Consider the following 18261-nt stretch of genomic DNA (forward strand, 5'->3'; position numbering starts at 1 on the left):
TTTGTGATGGCATCTGATAAATTATTTACGTGGAACAATGAACACTTTCCAGTTTTCTTTTCTGTGCAACTTACAATCAGGTTCAACAATTGATAGAACTTCCATCCACCACTTACTGCTGCACTTACCATTTTTGTTGAATATAATCTTTTCATTTAAATTCATTCAGGGTAATGTAGGTAGGCCAGCATTTACTGCTCATGCCTAGTAGCCCAGAGGACAGCTCAGCATTAACCACGTTGCTGTGGGTCCGGAGTTACATGTAGGCTGAACCAGGTAAGAATGGCAGTTTCCTTCACGAAAGGACGTGAGTGAATTAGATGGTTTGGACCATGACCAAGGCTGTGAAGCCTCTCCAAGTGCCTTTATTTTGAGTTTAATCTTCAGGTGGTTGCCTTCATAAATAACAATTGGAACAAATAGCCAAAACGTTTGCCTCATTATTTACTGCTTTACAACACCACTATTCAAGTTCCTGATCTCTGGGAAAAATGCCAAGAGCAAGTTGAGTATCATTTTGATTTGATTTGATTTATTGTTGTCACGTGTACCGAGGTACAGTGAAAAGTATTGTCTTATGTGTCTTACAGGCAGGCCGTACTAGAAAGTGCATTAGGACATATAACTGTGATTTTGTAGTGGCTAGCTTCTCTTGCATGCTCCCCAGAAGTATCCTTGGAACAAAAAATACTTGTATTTCTATGATTTCATTTGTAGAGTACATAGAAGTGCCTTCCAAAAAAGTAAAGGAAAACGCTGGAAAATAAAAGACCGCAGATCTGGTATACTGTTTTCAAACTGAAATATTTTTTTCCTTGAATCCCAGTAACTCTGGAAGTAATCAGATTTCTACGTGCTTTCTGTTTTTCTTTGATTTGCTCACACATTATGGGACTGCGTTCAGGTTGTACCTCCCTCATCCATCATCTTTGAGACTGGGCCTTTGCCAGACCACAGGAGGAAGGTCAATGTGCTGGGGCCAGCCCAGGAGTTTTTAAAAGACAGCAGAAGCAATTTTGTTTCCAGCTGAGGTTGAAGCATTTAATTCTTTACACCTCCCACACCCAGCTGTGAGCAACAACTTAAATTATTTTTGCAAGTATTATACATCCTGGGCTCATGCACTCCATAGCCTCATAACTCAAACAGTGACTTTACACAGGCTAGAGTTGGAGCCATGCTGGGCCAGAGTCTGCTGGATTAGGAAGGTACAACCTGTACTCATATTTCATAGAATAACCTTGCAAGCATGGCATTTATTCCTTTTGAGTATCGCATTAATTTCAGAAGTGGGGAGTTAGATTTTTGATTGGGCAAATATTCGTATTGGTATTCACATCCAGCAGTTGCACTGTCTCAATCTGTGTCTGTTTGTGCCTGATAGTTTATCATTTGTAGCCCTGTCTTACCAGCCCTCATCTCTGAAATATGCACAGAGGCTGGAGTGACGGCTGTGTACGTCAGGTCACGGTTTCCAATGCACAGATTGCATTGACTGATCGATCACAGAGTCTCTTCCCTCTTGCTTCTGTGGCTGCACGCTGGCCAGATTGTTGTGTTGCTGCATGATGCCCGCTTCTGGAAGCTGTGCAGCTCAAGAAAGGTGCCAGTTCCAAACACGCTTATCCTGCTATTTTCACTGCACGTTTTGATTTGGTCCAGATGCACCATCACTGCTAGTTAAAGTTAGTTTTGTGATGGCGATGTAAACAAATGAATAAGACATACACTAGGAACTGACGTGAGAAACCAAGGATATTACTGTAGTAGAAACATAATGGGGAAATCAGTCCATCACGTCCATTTGGACTCTATGCAAGAGCAGCACAACTCATTCCCACTCCTCTGCCCATTCTCGGCAGACCTGCAGTTCTCCTCTTCTCCAGCTGATTGCCTAACAGGTCCGTGTCGGGTGAAGACATGTAACAGGTAATGCTTCTGGGCCCACATCCTATATCTGAGCAATGCAAGCTGACCAGGGGCCCTGGAAACAAATGACGACCGCAGTAACGAGCTTCCGTGCCTTCACTCTTGAAAGCAGCACCAGCTTTCTGGATGTTCCGGAGGTGCGGATCTGAAGGCCGTCCTGCTGTTTAACCAGCGGGTGAGTGGCACTGCAAACAAAAAGGTGAAGCAGTAATGAAGAGCGATGACCCTGTACAATCTAAAAATAAACCAAAAATATACAACTTCCATGTGGAATACAGAAATTAATTTCTGTTCACAACTATGAAAGGTGAATGTTCACTCTGTATATGTTAGCCGAATAGATCACTTGAGTAAAAACGGGAATATGGAATGACACCACTCAATATTTAACAGTAAATTCCCAGATAGATTTCCCTAAACAGCATGCTTTGGACAAAGGATGTTGAACTGAATGCCTTTTGGAAGCACAGCATTTGTTTTTTTTTAAACCGACAGCAAAAGGTAAGGCCAATGCTGAAACATTATTTCATATTTGCCATCTTCCGGCAAAACACAAGAAATCATTCACAGATGGCGAAGTCATTAAAGAAGCATTAAAGATTGAAAGATTTTGAGAATAAAGAAGGAATAATGACAGGAACCCAGAGCATGTTCACAAGGCACTTCCACATAGCAAGACAAGTGGAATCTTTGTTCAAAGATGTGTTTCATCAGCTAAAGCCGGACCTGAAGGGGTGTGAATGGTTTTCACTGCACTTTGATAAATCCATTGATATGTTCGCCATAACCCAGCTTATTGTCTTTGTGTGCATGGTTTTCAAAGATGAAGCGACTAAAGACGACCTTCACAACTTTTGCCCCTTAAAGAGAGAGCAATGGGTAAGGACCTGTTCAATGAATTTAAAAGGTAAGTGTACAAGGAAAACATATCAATTACGAAACTGGTTTCCATCACCAACTGATGGTGCCAAGCATGGCTGATGCATAAATGTGGGCTTGGTTGCATTTTGCAGAAATTATCCCGGTTTTATCAATTACCACTGAATAATTCACCAGCAAGCATCAGAATGAAAAGGTCTTGACTATTTTTCATGTAGAGAAGGTTAAGATTGTAGACTCAGCTTGAGCAAGAGTCTTTCAGAACTGCTTGTTTAAATCCTTTAAGGGCAGCATGGTGGCTCAGTGGTTAGCACTGCTGCCTCACAGTACCAGAGACCCCAGTTTGATTCCAGTCTCGGGTGACTGTGTGGAGTTTGCACATTCTTCCCGTGTCTGCGTGGGCTCCTTCTGGATGCTCCAGTTTCCTCCCATTGTCCAGAGAAGTACAGGTTAGATGGATTGGCCATGCTAAATGCAGGATTATGGGGATAGAGTAGGGGTCTGGGTGTGGGTGGGACACTGTTTGGAGGGCCCGTGCAGACTTTTTAGGCTGAATGGCCTCTTTCCACACTTTAGGGATTCTATGATTGTAAGACCCTTACACGATGAACACGATGCTGCCTGTAGTGAACTCAACCTCTGTTCTGGCGTGAGGTAGATACATTGAGGGAAGATCTTGCAAAGATGTTTAGTTGTGATGCCTGAAATGATCACTTTTCTCAACTCAAGGAATGAAGTGCTGGCAGGCAACACATTGTTTTACTGAATGAGGTAAACAAAGAACTTCAGGGAAAGGACTGAGATTTAACATGTATGATCACTGCTGTGGATGTACGCAAATTAATGCTGGCTCGGTGTCCTCTCAATTGAAACATGAAATTGGAGTTATACCTGCCCTATAGGAAGATGATTGTGGTTGTCGGAGGGCAATCATCTTAGCTTCAGGACATCTCTACAGGATTTCCTCAGGGTAGTGTCCTAGGCTCAAATATCTTGAGCTGCTTCATCAATGACCTTGCCTCCATCATAATATCAGAAGTGGGGATATTCGCTGATAATTACACAGTATTCAGCACCATTCATGACTCCTGAGATACTGTTGAAATGCAACAAGATCTGGACAATATCCAGGCTTGGGCTGATAAGTGGCAAGTGATATTCAATAGGCAATAGACAATAGGTGCTGGAGTAGGTCATTCGGCCCTTCAAGCCAGCACCACCATTCATTATGTTCATGGCTGATCATCCACAATCAGTATCCTGTTCCTGTCTTATCCCCATAACCCTTGATTCCACCATCTTTAAGAGCTGTATCCATCTCTTTCTTGAAAGTATCCAGAGACTTGGCTTCCACTGCCTTCTGGGACAGAGCACTCCATATATCCACCACTCTCTGGGTGAAGAAGTTTTCCCTCAACTCTGTTCTAAATGGCCTACCCCTTATTTTTAAACTGTGTCCTCTGGTTCTGGACTCACCCATCAGCGGAAATATGCTTCCTGCCTCCAGAGTGTCCAATCCTTTAAAAATCTTATACGCCTCAATCTGATCCCCTCTCATCCTTCTAAACTCAAGTGTATACAAGCCCAGTCGCTCCAATCTTTTGACATATGATAGTCCTGCCATTCTGGGAATTGACCTCGTGAACCTACGCTGCACTCCCTCAATAGCAAGAATGCCTTTCCTCAAATTTGGAGACCAAAACTGCACACAATACTCCAGGTGCGGTCTCACCAGGGCCCTGTACAGCTGCAGAAGGACCTCTTTGCTCCTCTACTCAATTCCTCTTATTATGAAGGCCAACATGCTATTAGCTTTCTTCACTGCCTGCTGTACCTGCATGCTTGCTTTCATTGACTGATGTACAAGAACACCCAGATCTCATTGTACTTCCCCTTTACCTAACTTGACTCCATTGAGATAGTAATCTGCCTTCCTGTTCTTGCCACCAAAGTGGATAACCACACATTTATCCACATTAAACTGTATCTGCCATGCATCCGTCCACTCACCTAGCCTGTCCAAGTCACCCTGTATTCTCATAACATCCTCCTCACATTTCACACTGCCACCCATCTTTGTGTCATCAGCAAATTTGCTAATATTACTTCTAATGCCTTTGTCTATATCATTAATGTATATTGTAAACAGCTGAAGCCCCAGCACCAAACCTTGTGGTAGCCCACTGGTCACTGCCTGCCATTCCGAAAGGGACCCATTTATCACTACTCTTTGCTTCCTGTCAGCCAGCCAATTTTCAATCCAACTCAGTATTTTGCCCCCAATACCATGTGCCCTAATTTTGCTCACCAATCTCCTATGCGGGACGTTATCAAAGGCTTTCTGAAAGTCCAGGTACACTACATCCACTGGTTCTCCCTTGTCCATCTTCATAGATACATCCTCAAAAAATTCCAGAAGATTAGTCAAGCATGATTTCCCCTTTGTAAATCCATGCAGACTCTGACCTATCCTGTTACTGCTATCCAAATGAGTCATAATTTCATCTTTTATAATTGACTCCAGCATCTTTCCCACCACTGACGGCAGGCTAACCGGTCTATAATTTTCTGTTTCCTCTCTCCCTCCTTTCTTGAAAAGTGGGACAACATTAGCTACCCTCCAATCCGCAGGAACTGATCCTGAATCTATAGAACATTGGAAAATGATTACCAATGCGTCCACGATTTCTAGTGCCACATAAATGCCAAGCAATAACATTTCCAATAAGAAACAAGGTAACCACCATACCTTGATATTCAGTGGCGTTACCATCACTGAATCCTCCACTGTCAACGTCGTGGAGGTTACCATTGACCAGAAACTCAACTAGACTTGCCATGTAAATACAGTGGGCCCAAGAGCAGATCAAAAGCTGAGATACACTCTGACGAGTTCCTGACTACCCAGAACCTGGCCACCATCTACAAGGCACAAGTCAGGAGTGTGATGGAATACTCCCCACTTGCCTGGATAAATACAGCTCCAATAACACTCAAGAAGCTTGACACCATCCATGACAAAGCAACTTACTTGCTTGGCACCACATTGACAATCATTCACTCCGTCCACCACTGACAATCAGTACACATTGTTGTTACTATCTACAAAATGCACTGCAGGTATTCACCAAAGATCCTTGGGCAGTACGCTCCAAAGCCACAAACACTTCAACCTAAAAGGACAAGGACAGTGAGTACATGGGAACACCACCACTTCAGGATCCCATCCAAGCCATTCTCCGTCCCAACTTGGAAATATATTGTTGTTCTTTCACTGTCATTGGGTCAGAATCCTGGAAATCCATTGCAGTGTGGGTCAACTCACAGCAGGAGGGCTGCAGCCGTTCAGGAAGGCAGCTCACCACCACCTTCTCAAGGGCAACTAGGGATGGACAATAAAAGCTGGCTAGCCAGCAATGCCCATATCGCACAAAATCAACTTTAAAAATGCTGCAGTGATTCCTGACTCTGGAGAAAGTATGAGTAAACATCAAAAACAAAGAAAAATAGCTCCATTCAAAAAGCTTCTGCGAAAGTTAGCGCAGAAATTCAACAGACGATTTTAGGAATTAGATGTGATTGAACACGTTGTCATGTTTGTCTCCAATCCATCCCTTCAATTAGACTTTTGTGGGATAGCTACAAAATTCCATCAAGTGTTTGATTTACTAAACAATGATTGATATGAAGATAACTATATGCAAAATGATATTGAGCTGAAGGTCAGATCAAGGAATATTGAGTTGCCAAATATCAATAAGAGAAAAATACCCCTTCCTATCGTCCTGTGTTTTTAAAGTGTAAGCTAACTTTGGCTCCACATACAGTGTTTTTCTACCAAATGGAGATAATAGGTCCAAGTATCACACCCACCTCACAGATATCTGTCCGAAGCATTGTAGACGATGATTATATTTCAAACTACAACTCAGAGTTCAAGGCACTGACAGATAATGTGTAGGCCCAGTTGTCACGCTGAGACTTCATGAGTAGAAGACAAAATGAACACTTATATGTGCTTGGCTTTAGAATTAGATAGCAACAAAAATAAACAATTCAGTATTTTTTCCAGATAGATCCTGGATTGGCCTTGCATTCAAAAAGTGATCTTATTCTTGAAAGGAAACGAGACACCTGATATAAAGCGTGTCATCAACATCATTGTGTTCTCCCTCCACCTTCCCTAACTGGAAAAGTTCCAGTTTTCGGATATCTGAAATGATAAATGGACAAGGATTGGGCCATAATGAAGGGAGTGGAGAAAGTAAGGGTAAATGGTTCCATTATTGGCAATCTGTGAGCCAAAAAAGATGTGGGGTTGAGAAGAAGGAGAAAGAGAATTAGGTATTCAGTTACCCTCCATGTCAGTCTTCCTGTTTCCAAACTTCTAGTAGTTGCCTGAGCCAGCACTGTCTCCTGAAGTGATTTTAAACCAGAGAAGCACACTCATCCTCCTCAAGTCTGCTTTTATGCGCCATTCCCTCTTGCAAGAAAGACGGACTTGTGATGTAATGCTTGGGCACTGTCTGTTTGGCTTGCAGTATATGTGTGAGTTAGAGCTGAGACTTGCAATAGTGCTAACGATGAGGGGAAGATAAAACAAATGAATAGAAGGCATATGCATTGATCGACAGTCATTGTTGGATCTAGGCTGAAGGGGCTGAGCATATGTTGCAACAGATAGGATCTACCATTCGAAGATTAAGTCACTTTTCTTGACAACTTGTGCCAGATCATTATTGCCCCTGTGTTTTTCGAGCTGCATCCTTAACATGGCCATGAATATTGCTTCTTTCAAGATGGTCCTGAGTATGTAGTTGGAGGATCATCTGCTCGGCTGCAGATGCAAGGACTCTCTCTCTCAAATACTTGACCTAACTATCCAGTGCAGTGTCAGTAAACCACGCTGCACACTCTCTCACATGTTCAGTCAATCCTCAAAATATCAAACACAGATGCATTTTCATCACTCACAGTCAAAATACTCCTTTAAGAGGTACAGGATGTTCTTGAAAGGAAACGAGACACCTGATATAAAGCGTGTCATCAACATCATTGTGTTCTTGAAAGGAAACGAGACACCTGATATAAAGCGTGTCATCAACATCATTGTGTTCTCCCTCCACCTTCCCTAACTGGAAAAGTTCCAGTTTTCGGATATCTGAAATGATAAATGGACAAGGATTGGGCCATAATGAAGGGAGTGGAGAAAGTAAGGGTAAATGAGAATTAGGTATTCAGTTACCCTCCATGTCAGTCTTCCTGTTTCCAAACTTCTAGTAGTTGCCTGAGCCAGCACTGTCTCCTGAAGTGATTTTAAACCAGAGAAGCACACTCATCCTCCTCAAGTCTGCTTTTATGCGCCATTCCCTCTTGCAAGAAAGACGGACTTGTGGTCCACTCGACATTCAAGGCATTGATATATTTAGCGGCGCTTGCTGCAAGCAATAGTCACATAAAAAGAAGCAGGTATCACAAATTTAACAAGCTGCCTGTAACACAATGAACAGATGCAGATGAATCACATGGCGCAAACCCCATACCCTGCTTAGACATTTTTATTTACCCAATTAGCTCCCAAAATGTCATTGTAGAGTCATACAGATGTACAGCGTACAACAGACCCTTTGGCCCAACTCGTCCCTGCCGACCAGATATCCTAAATTGATCTCGTCTCATTTGCCAGCCTTTGGTCCATATTCCTCCAAGCCCTTCCTATTCATGTACCCATCCAAATGCCTTTTAAATGTTGTAATTGATTCTAACGCCAACTCTGACAGCTTGCACCACCCTCTGCATGAAAAAGTTATCACTCAGGTCCCTTTTAAATCTTTCCCCTCTCACCTTAAGCCCATGCCCTACCCGAGGGAAAACGACCTTGGCTTTTCACCCTAACCATGCCCCTCATGGTTTATAAACAACAATAAGGCCACCCCTCAGCCTCTGATGCTGCAGGGAACATAGTCCCAGACTATTCAGCTTCTCCCTACAGCTCAGACCCTCCAACCTTGGCAACATCCTTGTAAATCTTTTCTGAACCCTTTCAAGTTTAACAACGTCTCCCACATGGACTCCATGTGTTCTAACCTTGCTATCTAGTCCACCATGCAAAGTCTTATTGAAGGCCTTGCTGAATTCCATGTAGATAATGCCCACTGCTGTGCCTTCATCAGTCTTCCTTGTCACCTCTTCAAAAAAACTAAATCAAGTGAGTGAGATATGATTTCCCAACAATAAAGCCATGTTGACCATCTCTAATCAGTCATTGCCTTTCCAAATGCATGGAAATCCTGTCCCTCAGAATCCTCTCCAACAACTTACCGATGAATGATTTCAGGCTCACTGTTCTATAGTTCCCTCGTTTTTCCTGACCAGCTTTCTTAAATAATGGCACCACATTAGTCAACTTCCAGTCTTCTAGCACAGCACACGTGACTATTGATAATACAAACATCTCAGCAAGGGGCACAGAAATATCTTTATTAACTTCACAAGTCTGGGAAAGACTTGATCAGGTCCTGACGATTTATCCACTGATATGTGTTTTAAGATCTCCGGCATCACATCTTCTGTAATACTTTTCCAGGCATCACTATTTCCCCAAGTTCCCTAGCTTCCATTTCTTTCTCCACAGTAAAATGCTGGTTAGCACAGAAGTGCCAATTTGTCAATGTTGTCAATTAGCACAATCTGTCTCTTGGTGGCCTTCATTATTCCCTTGCGATAGAACCCAACAACCCTTTAATCTACATTGTACATGACTTCATGGGCTTCAGCTCTGTATCCTTAACTTTCATATACTGAGGCCTGTGAATGTTCCTTCAGGGCTAAATCCTGAATAACTAAACCAATATCATCAGTATTATTGGTGATTCTTGTGTGCCCTTCTCATAAAATGCTCATGAATGACAGGGCACGGTTGGGAAATTGGTGTTTGGAGTTGTGAGAGATTATTCTCCTTCATTCTGCAGGGAGCGCTTCCCTTCAGATCAAAGTGCTCAGATATGCATTCCCTCCAAAACAGTAGATGCTCTTCCCCTTTCCCTGGTGTCCCTGCTATCGTCTTCAATCTCCTCCATGACATTTTGTCCTTTTCACTATCTCCCTGAATATTCCTTCTCTGTCCCCAGTCCCACACTTATCCAGATCCCTCAAGCTTGCCTTAGTCTTGTGCCACGCCTTGTTCAGTACAGCTGCTCACCATCAATCACTAGAGCGTCCAATTGCCACTCTTGTGTTCTCCCTCCCTTCTATCCGGCCCACCTTTCTGTGCCTTTTCAATTGACCCTCAGTTGCTTTCCCTGGTCAGGTTTACTGCAACAGCCAGTTTGGCTGGGGCTCTTAGACAGGCTGGTGGGACCAGAAAGCCTCAACCCATTAACTGTAAATGTTCAATGACTACAGCAAACTGGATCAGATATGACACAAGCTGCTTAACCTGGTTAGGCTTCACACCTTACACTGTAAGTGTTTGCACAAAGATCTTGGTTATGATGGAGCCACGTTAGTAACTGGGGCTTGAAGGAAGAAATTTAATCCACCATCGACTTTTCAAGTTTGTGAATGCTGGGAAGGTGATGGCCCTCTTAATCCAGAGACCCAGGTAAGGGTCTGGGGACGCGCGTTTGAATTCTACCAACCCAGATGGTGGAAGTTGAATTCAATAAAAAAAATTGGGAATGAAGAATCTAGTGACAACCATGATACCATTGTTGATTGTTGGAAAAACCCATCTGATTCACTGATGTCTTTTAGGGAAGGAAATCTGCGATCCTTACCTGATCTGGTCAATGTGTGACTCCAGATACATGTGATTGACTCTTTGCTGCCGTCTGGGCAATTAGGGGTGGGCAGCAAATGCTGGCCTACCTGGTGATGCCCTCATCCTGTTGCTCTTAGTAACCGGACATCTGAGCCAAACAGATCTGCAGTACTCTCAGGTACTGTTTATAATTAATTCGACAACCTGACTGGTCAATCAAAAGAATTCCTGATTTTATCAAATAAGTTTGTACTTGTGAACATAATTCCAGTGGGCAAGGGAGCTGCTGAGTATTCCTGACATCCTCATGAATAAAGAAGGGATTTCTGGTCACGACTTTCTGACCCACTGGGAGGGTTTTGAGAATTTAATAGTAAAAAAGTGTCCTCCCTTTGGGAACTTGAATTTTTGCCTTGCATCCAATCTTGTTCCCCACTCTGCATCTTCAAAGCTCCCCATTATCTGGAAGACTCTGTTTTGCTCATCTGCTTTCAAAGATCCTTTTTCTTTAGCATGTTTTTGAAGGGAATAGATTATCCAATATAGTCAAGCACAATGTTCTTAACAGAACTCACGCCCCTCTAAAATATTTAATATTGAAAAGAATGGATATTGTTTACACTTCTTGCAATCATCCTGAACTCAGTGTATTGAAAGGAAGCAAATATACCACCTTCAGGAAAGGACAGAGAGGGAAACTGGGAAACTAACAGCCATTTACCTGTTAATAATTGTGACAAAATGCTGGAAACCATTATTAAGGAAATGGTGAAGGGACACTGAAAGCATAATATACTCTGGCAGAGTCACTGTAGCAGCGCAAGTTGATAAGGCGATTAAGAATAGCTGGCTTTGTAAAAATGGGCATTGAATACAAAAACAATGAGGTCATGTTAAACTTCTTCAAGTTTCTGGTTTAGCCCCGACTGGAATATTGTGTCCAGCCTGGGCATTATGTTTTAGCAAGGATATCAAGACCTTGGAAAGTGTAGAGAGATTTATTAGAATGAACCCAGAGACGAGTTATGTGGAGAGATTTTAAAATGTTCTACTTAGGTCAGGGAGATCTAACATTTGCAGTTATAGGGTTTTGAGAAAGCGTGTAGGGAGGAAGTGTTTGCAGTGGTGAGTGAGACAATCTGCAAAAGACAGATTTACAATGGTTGGCAAAAGAGCTGGAGGGGAAGTGAGAATATAGGGTTTCACAGAGTCTGAATGGTCTCCTTTTGTACTCCACCATTCTGTGATTATATCCCTTATTTAGTAGAGAGTTTCAACTCAGCTCAGCAAAAGCCAAGGTTTAGAACACCCCCACCTCCCAAGTGTGCTTCTGGAATTTTATCCAACAGAAATACAGTTCACCAGCACTGGTAACAATTCTGCTATTTGTCCAACCTGGACTACTTACCCATGAGGGCATTGGCTTCCCAAGTTATCTGGGGCTGAGTGGGAAGAATTCCAATCCTCAGTGCCAGGTCTAGCTTTCCAGATCCCATTGACCAGTCAGTTTTTCGAATTAATGATAAACAGTACCTGGGAGTATTGCAGATTTGTTTGGCTCACATGTCTGGTTACTAAGAACAACAGAGGCTTGATTTGAATTCCAAACTTGCAACTTTTAGGCATGACGTGTTTGAACCAACTAACTTTACACAGACTGGAGTCTAAACAAATCTGAGAGCTAACTACACAACAATATGCTAGTACTAACTTTAAAACTCCTACTTTTTTTTCTAGCTAGCTGAACATAGAACAATACAGCGCAGAACAGGCCCTTTGGTCCTCGATGTTGCGCCGACCTGTGAACTAATCTAAGCCCCTCCCCCTACACTATCCCATCATTATCCGTATGCTGAAGAGACTTGTACTTTGAGGATAGGAGTTGGGACATCATGTCAATGTTGTAGAGGGCATTGCTGAGGCCTCTTCTGGACTACTGTGTGCATTTCTGGTTGCCCTGCTATAAGAAGGGTATTATTAAACTAGAAAGGGTTCAGAAAAGATTTACCAAGATGTTGCCAGGAATGAAGGGCTTGAGATTTAAAACTAGACTGAAAAGACTGGGACATTTTTCAGTGCAGTGTAGGTGGTTGAAGGGTGACCTTACTGAGGTTTATAAAATCATGAGGGGCATAGATAAAGTGAATGACACTAGGGTAGGGAGTTCAAACTGAGGGGGCATTTTTTAACATGAGAGGAGAAAAATTGTAAAGGGACCTGAGGGGCAACTTTTTCACACAGAGGGTGGTTCATGTGTGGAATGAAATGCCAGAAGAAGTGGTGGGTGCAGGTACAGTTATAATGTTTAAGAGGCATTTGGATAAGCTCATAAATAGGCAGAGTTTGGAGGGATATGGGCCAAGTGCAGGCCGATAGGACTAGTTTAGTTTGAGAACATGGTGAGCGTAGCTGGTTGAACCGAAGGGTCTGTTCCATGATGACACTGGATGGTGAATGAGCGACATTGCAAGAGTTCATTTAATTTAGCAGCACTGAGTTGAGGAGTTGGGACGTCACGTTGAGGTTGTACAGGACATTGATGAGTAAGTAATAAGTAGAAATGACTGTAAAGTGTCATTTGGGTTTACTTGTAAAATGGCCAAAATACCTCCTGGTTGAAAGAAATTAAATGAAATTAAATATTTTCCTTTATTTCATATTTGAGAGAGGAAAGTACTGCGTTTTCTAGTAGCTTTACCTCCTTTGAATGCCTTAAGAGACATTAACCACCTCACTAAAATGCCATTAACTACTGGCTTACAATTTTTGTGCAATTTGCTGGCAGTTATTGTAAACAACCCAGACAGCTGATGATAGTACCCCATGTATTTCAGTCTTTGGAACAATGCCATTCTTGTATCAGAATATATTTAGAATTCTGATTAATAAAAAAGACAGGAGCAGTAGGATTAAATTTCCAGCTAAATGTGGGTGGCACAGTGGCTCAGTGATTAGCACTGTTGCCTAACAGTGCCAGGGACCTGGGTTTGATTTCACCCTCGGGCGACTGTGTGGAGTTTGCGCATTCTCCCTGTGTCTGTGTGGGTTTTCTCTGGGTGCTCCAGTTTTCTCCCACAGTCCAAAGAAGTGCAGATTAGGTAGATTGGCCATGTTAAATTGCCCCATAGTGTCCAGCAATGTGCAGGTTACATGGATTAGCCATGAGAAATGCAAGGATGGTGGAGTTGTTGAGGGGGTGGTGTCTGGGCGTGATGCTCCTCAGTGAGGCAGTGTGGACTCGATGAGCTGAATGGCCTGCTTTCACACAGTCGGGATTCATCATGATTCAACATGTCATGATGTTCTCCAAATGGTTAGGATAGTGGGTCAAGAGAGCAGAATCTAACACCAGTGGAGAGTTCCATGTAGGCTAATTTGATATCAGTTCTTTAGCTGTGATGTTAAACTGAGGTCCTGTACAGTTATCCAGCAGAATGTGAAAGAGTTTCAGTGATGTTTAGATTGGGTGGTGCAGTCTGAGCTCCTGGGCTAGGAAGTGGGGAGACCAGGCTCCTCCCTACTTTTGTAACCTCATGTAGCCTCTTCCCAAATGCTCCTTCACATCCAGCTGTTTGAGCTAATTTTCAGTTACTACTTTGAGTATTTCTTTGACTCATACTTCTGATGCCCCTCCCCAGAACTTTCCCCTACTCTAAATGACATTTCCGAATGGATGTTGATGTCTCTGTTACATTTGTGGACAGGTTGTTACATGTGGACTGAAAGGTTGTGCTGAACACAATCACTTTTTTCAATACCCAAAGAAAAACTGCATTTCCTGTGACTTGAAGTTGAAGACGTGATCAGCAGGCTATGAAGCAGCAATATCGGAGCTGGGACTGGTGGGAAGAATAACATATGACTGAGCATCATTGGCAAATGTCATGGGCAACTCTGTCCAAGCAAATCATGTTTGAGGCGCAGGGCCTAACATTTATTCAAAGTCTCGACAGAAAGGGAGTGGTTTTGGAGGATATTCAGAGAGAAATCCGCAAGTATGGGCTTCCTTTGCTCCCTGCCAAGCTTAGTGGTAGCATATCCATAGAAGATTTTGAGCAGATTCCCGGCCAGACTGACAGTCTGCTGGTTGGAAAGCAACCAAAGGAAGGGATGGTACGTGAAGAGGGAGCTCAGACATTATGGGGTGAATCAGATCATCAAGGAATGGGGGTACAATTTGTACATTGTGGAGTCAGCGAGTTACGCCAAAACAAGCTTGTGGGTTCGAGGCATCATTCCCACTGCTCATGGATCGCATGATTCAGGTGTTCACTCGGCCCTTTGTATCTCCTTTCCCCAGCCTAGATTCACAAGATCAGGAAAAGCTGGCCCAGAGGCATGAAGTTAAAAATTGGATAAAAGAAAATAAAAGCAAGCAGCCTCTTAAGGATTTTGGTGAATAACCAGAGCCCTAAGATTGGCCACCTGCACCTGCGCAGTTTGTCCACAAATAACACAAATCCATTTGTATCTGTCATTTAGAACCTGGTATTAGAATCCAGGGACGTTGGAAGCATCGGATGGGAGGTGATGGCCCAGTGGTATTATCATTGGACTATTAATCCAGTAACCCAGGCCATGCCCTGTGGGACCTGGGTCTGAATCCTTCCAGGGCAGATGATGGAATTTGAATCAGTAACAAAGCTGGAGTCTCGTGATGGCCATGAAGCCATTTATGCTTGCAAAACCCATCTGTTGTCACTGATGCCCTTGAGGGAAGGGCATTACCCAGTCTGGCCGACGTGTGACTCCAGATCCATAGCAATATGGTTTGTTTTTTTTCTTTGTTGGTTCATGAGATGAGGGTGGTGATTTTAGGCAGCATTTACTGCCCAACGCTAATTGCCCAGGGGGTGGTTCAGAGTCAATCATGTTGCTGTGGGTCTGGAGTCACATGTAGGCCGGACCAGGTAAGAATGGCAGTTTCTTTCCCTGAAGGGCATTAGTGAACCAGATGGGCTTTTCCCCAACAATTGGCAATGAATTCATTGTCATCACCAGACTCCTAATTCCAGATAATTTTTTATTGAATGCAAATTCCACCATCTGCCATGACAGGATTGGAACCCAGAATATTATCTTGGTCTCTGGATTAACAATCCAGCGACAATACCACCAGGCCATTGCCTCCCAAGCTTCCCTGTGGGCAATTAGGGATGGGCAATGAACATTGGCCTAGTGATGCCCCTATCCCATGAATGAATCAAATAAAACCTGACTCACTTCTCATTTATAGAAGCTGCTGCACATTCTGCTGAGTCCGAGAAAAAGCAGATGCACTTTGAACAGAAAATGGAGAGATTATTAAAGCTCAAAATATGACATGGGTGCTGAAAATGTGGAAGTACTGCCGATGCTGGAGAGTCTGAGATAACAAGGTGTAGAGCTGGATGAACACAGCAGGACAAGCAACATCAGAGGAGCAGGAAAGCTGACATTTCGGATCTGGACCCTTCGTAGTTTGTTGCTTTCTATGCGACTTTATCAGAGTATTGCACTACATCAGCATGGAATTGTTGTTTTGATCACTATAGTCTTGCTATGATTATCTGTTGGAATGGATACAGCTGGTTAGATTCCTTCTGGGACAGATGGAGTGTTTTTCCCCAATAAATGTAGAAGTATACTGGCTCTTGCACTTCTCTTTAAAACTGAACAATAGGTTTGTGTTCAGAAATAAATAAAGCTGATATGTGGCAACAGCAATCACAATTACAGCTACAAAAGGTAGAGCATTGAAAATTTCTGGAGAAAACTTCGATCTTTGCAATTTAGAGGTGGATCCTGTCATTTTGCTCATTAAATAAAGTTCTGTTGGTTGGAAGTGATACATTTGTAATTCTAATAGTCCGTCCAGTAGAACTCAATCTTGTCTTTGTACATAAAAGAATGCGAGTGAAAGCTGTTCTTTTGCAGAGAGGTCAAAAAGCCGAGGGTGAAATAGGCACAGCCCATTGAGAGCGGTGGAGGAATTTCCTGATTTACTGCTGGGAGGTTTTCTAGCTGGAGCCTGAAGTAGAGATTTGAGTATGTATTGGGCATAATTCTTAAATATTTTGTTTACCTGCAATAAACTGAGTTTTTTTTCACTTGCAAGTCTATTACTTGGTTGTCAAGGGTAGCCCTTCTTTCAGGATCTCACAGTGAATGCAATTGTTAATATGTTTGTCTCAAGCACTTCAATAATGTAGTGAGAGAAAACTACATTGCAAATATGGGTACAAATTCACAAGACGTGAACTTTAACAAATTGTAATCTGAGCATCTAAAAGAGATTTCCTCTTTCTCTTCAATTCAGGCATAAAATAGAAGGCACCACTCGCATGTGCCTTTGTGAAGGAGATCTTCCAATCAAAGGATGAGGATTACAAGGTAAAAGAAATCTACTTCTCCACTTTTTTGCGCCATGCATTGCATGTTCACATTTCTCTTGCTTACAATCAATCTATATCAATCTTAGAACCATCTAATTTTCAAAGGAAAAATGTCGATGAAATCAAATTTATTTCTTTAGTTATAAATCCATTCTCAGCTCATACTCAGTTTCTGTCAATAATCCAGTCCAGGGCGCAGTAAGTCTATCATTTACTCAATGATTTGAGATTGGAGGACTTCTAGACTGTTGGAAATGTTAGCAATTATGCAATGGAGAATATATAATTAATAATTGTAAATAGTTTGAAATATTCCCAGGTAAAGGTTAGGGGATACTGGTGTTTGACATTGTTTTCATTGTATAACATGGTGTTGGCAAAATTCTAATTAAAAGCAAAATACTGTTAATGCTGCAGATCTGAAATAAAAACAAAGTGTTCTGGAGAAACTCAGCAGGTATGGAAGGATTTGTGCTGAGAGGACAAGAGTTATTGTTTCGAGGACAAAATGACTCTTTGCAACATTAATTGAGCTCATTAACTTAGTGTGTTGACCTTTGTAAATGAAAATGGTTTACACTTTTATTCCAAGATCATTATCATTCCTGGTTCATCAAAATGGTTCACTGCCGAGTGAATCCCTTCCCTGAATGCTCTGTTACATTTTTTAATTAAAACATTTTGAAATCTTGCCCAGATTACTGACTCATCCGTAGATTTGAAAGAATCTTGCCTCTTGGTCAAAATAAAAATGACCCAAGATTTAAAGGGAATGTACGAGAAAAATAAATGTATCCTTCCAGTTACCAAATTCCCGGACCTTTCTAAACAGAAAATTAACTTGGAGTTTGCACGTTCTCCCTGTGTCTGCATGGTTATCCTCCGGGTGCTCCGGTTTCCTCCCACAGTCCAAAGACGTGCATGTTAGGTGGATGGGCCATGCTAAATTGCTTGCAGTGTTGAGGGATGTATAGATTAGGTGGCGGATGGTTCTGGCTGAGATGCTCTGATGGTCGGCATGGACTTGTAGGGCTGAAGGGCCTGAATCCACACTGTAGGGATTCTAAAAAGAAAACCTCCCACCACAGATGGGACCTGCTCATAAACCATTTTGACTTAATAAAGAAAATATTGGTTTGTTGGTAAAAGTAATCATCCTGTCTCTTATACCAAGATTTATTTTTAAAGAACCTGGCTCTATCTAAATCCATGTTAAGGAACAATCTGGAGACCCATCAAATGTTCCAGGGAACTGGGTTTGAATCCTGCCATGGCAAATGGTGAAATTTGATTTCATTAAAAATCCGGGATTGAGAG

General features: G+C 42.4%; 1 protein-coding gene across 1 annotated transcript in view; it reads left to right on the top strand.

The window, feature by feature from the left end:
- The window catches only part of greb1 (growth regulating estrogen receptor binding 1), a 285761-nt gene that overhangs the window by 79914 nt on the left and 187586 nt on the right, over positions 1 to 18261 (top strand). The window contains exon 2 of the mRNA XM_048531862.2: positions 16869 to 16942. The gene's annotated coding sequence lies outside the window, so the exon portion shown is untranslated. The remainder of the gene's footprint in view (positions 1 to 16868; positions 16943 to 18261) is intronic.

Source organism: Stegostoma tigrinum, chromosome 4 (genome assembly GCF_030684315.1).
Source record: "Stegostoma tigrinum isolate sSteTig4 chromosome 4, sSteTig4.hap1, whole genome shotgun sequence".
NCBI classification, from domain to species: domain Eukaryota; kingdom Metazoa; phylum Chordata; class Chondrichthyes; order Orectolobiformes; family Stegostomatidae; genus Stegostoma; species Stegostoma tigrinum.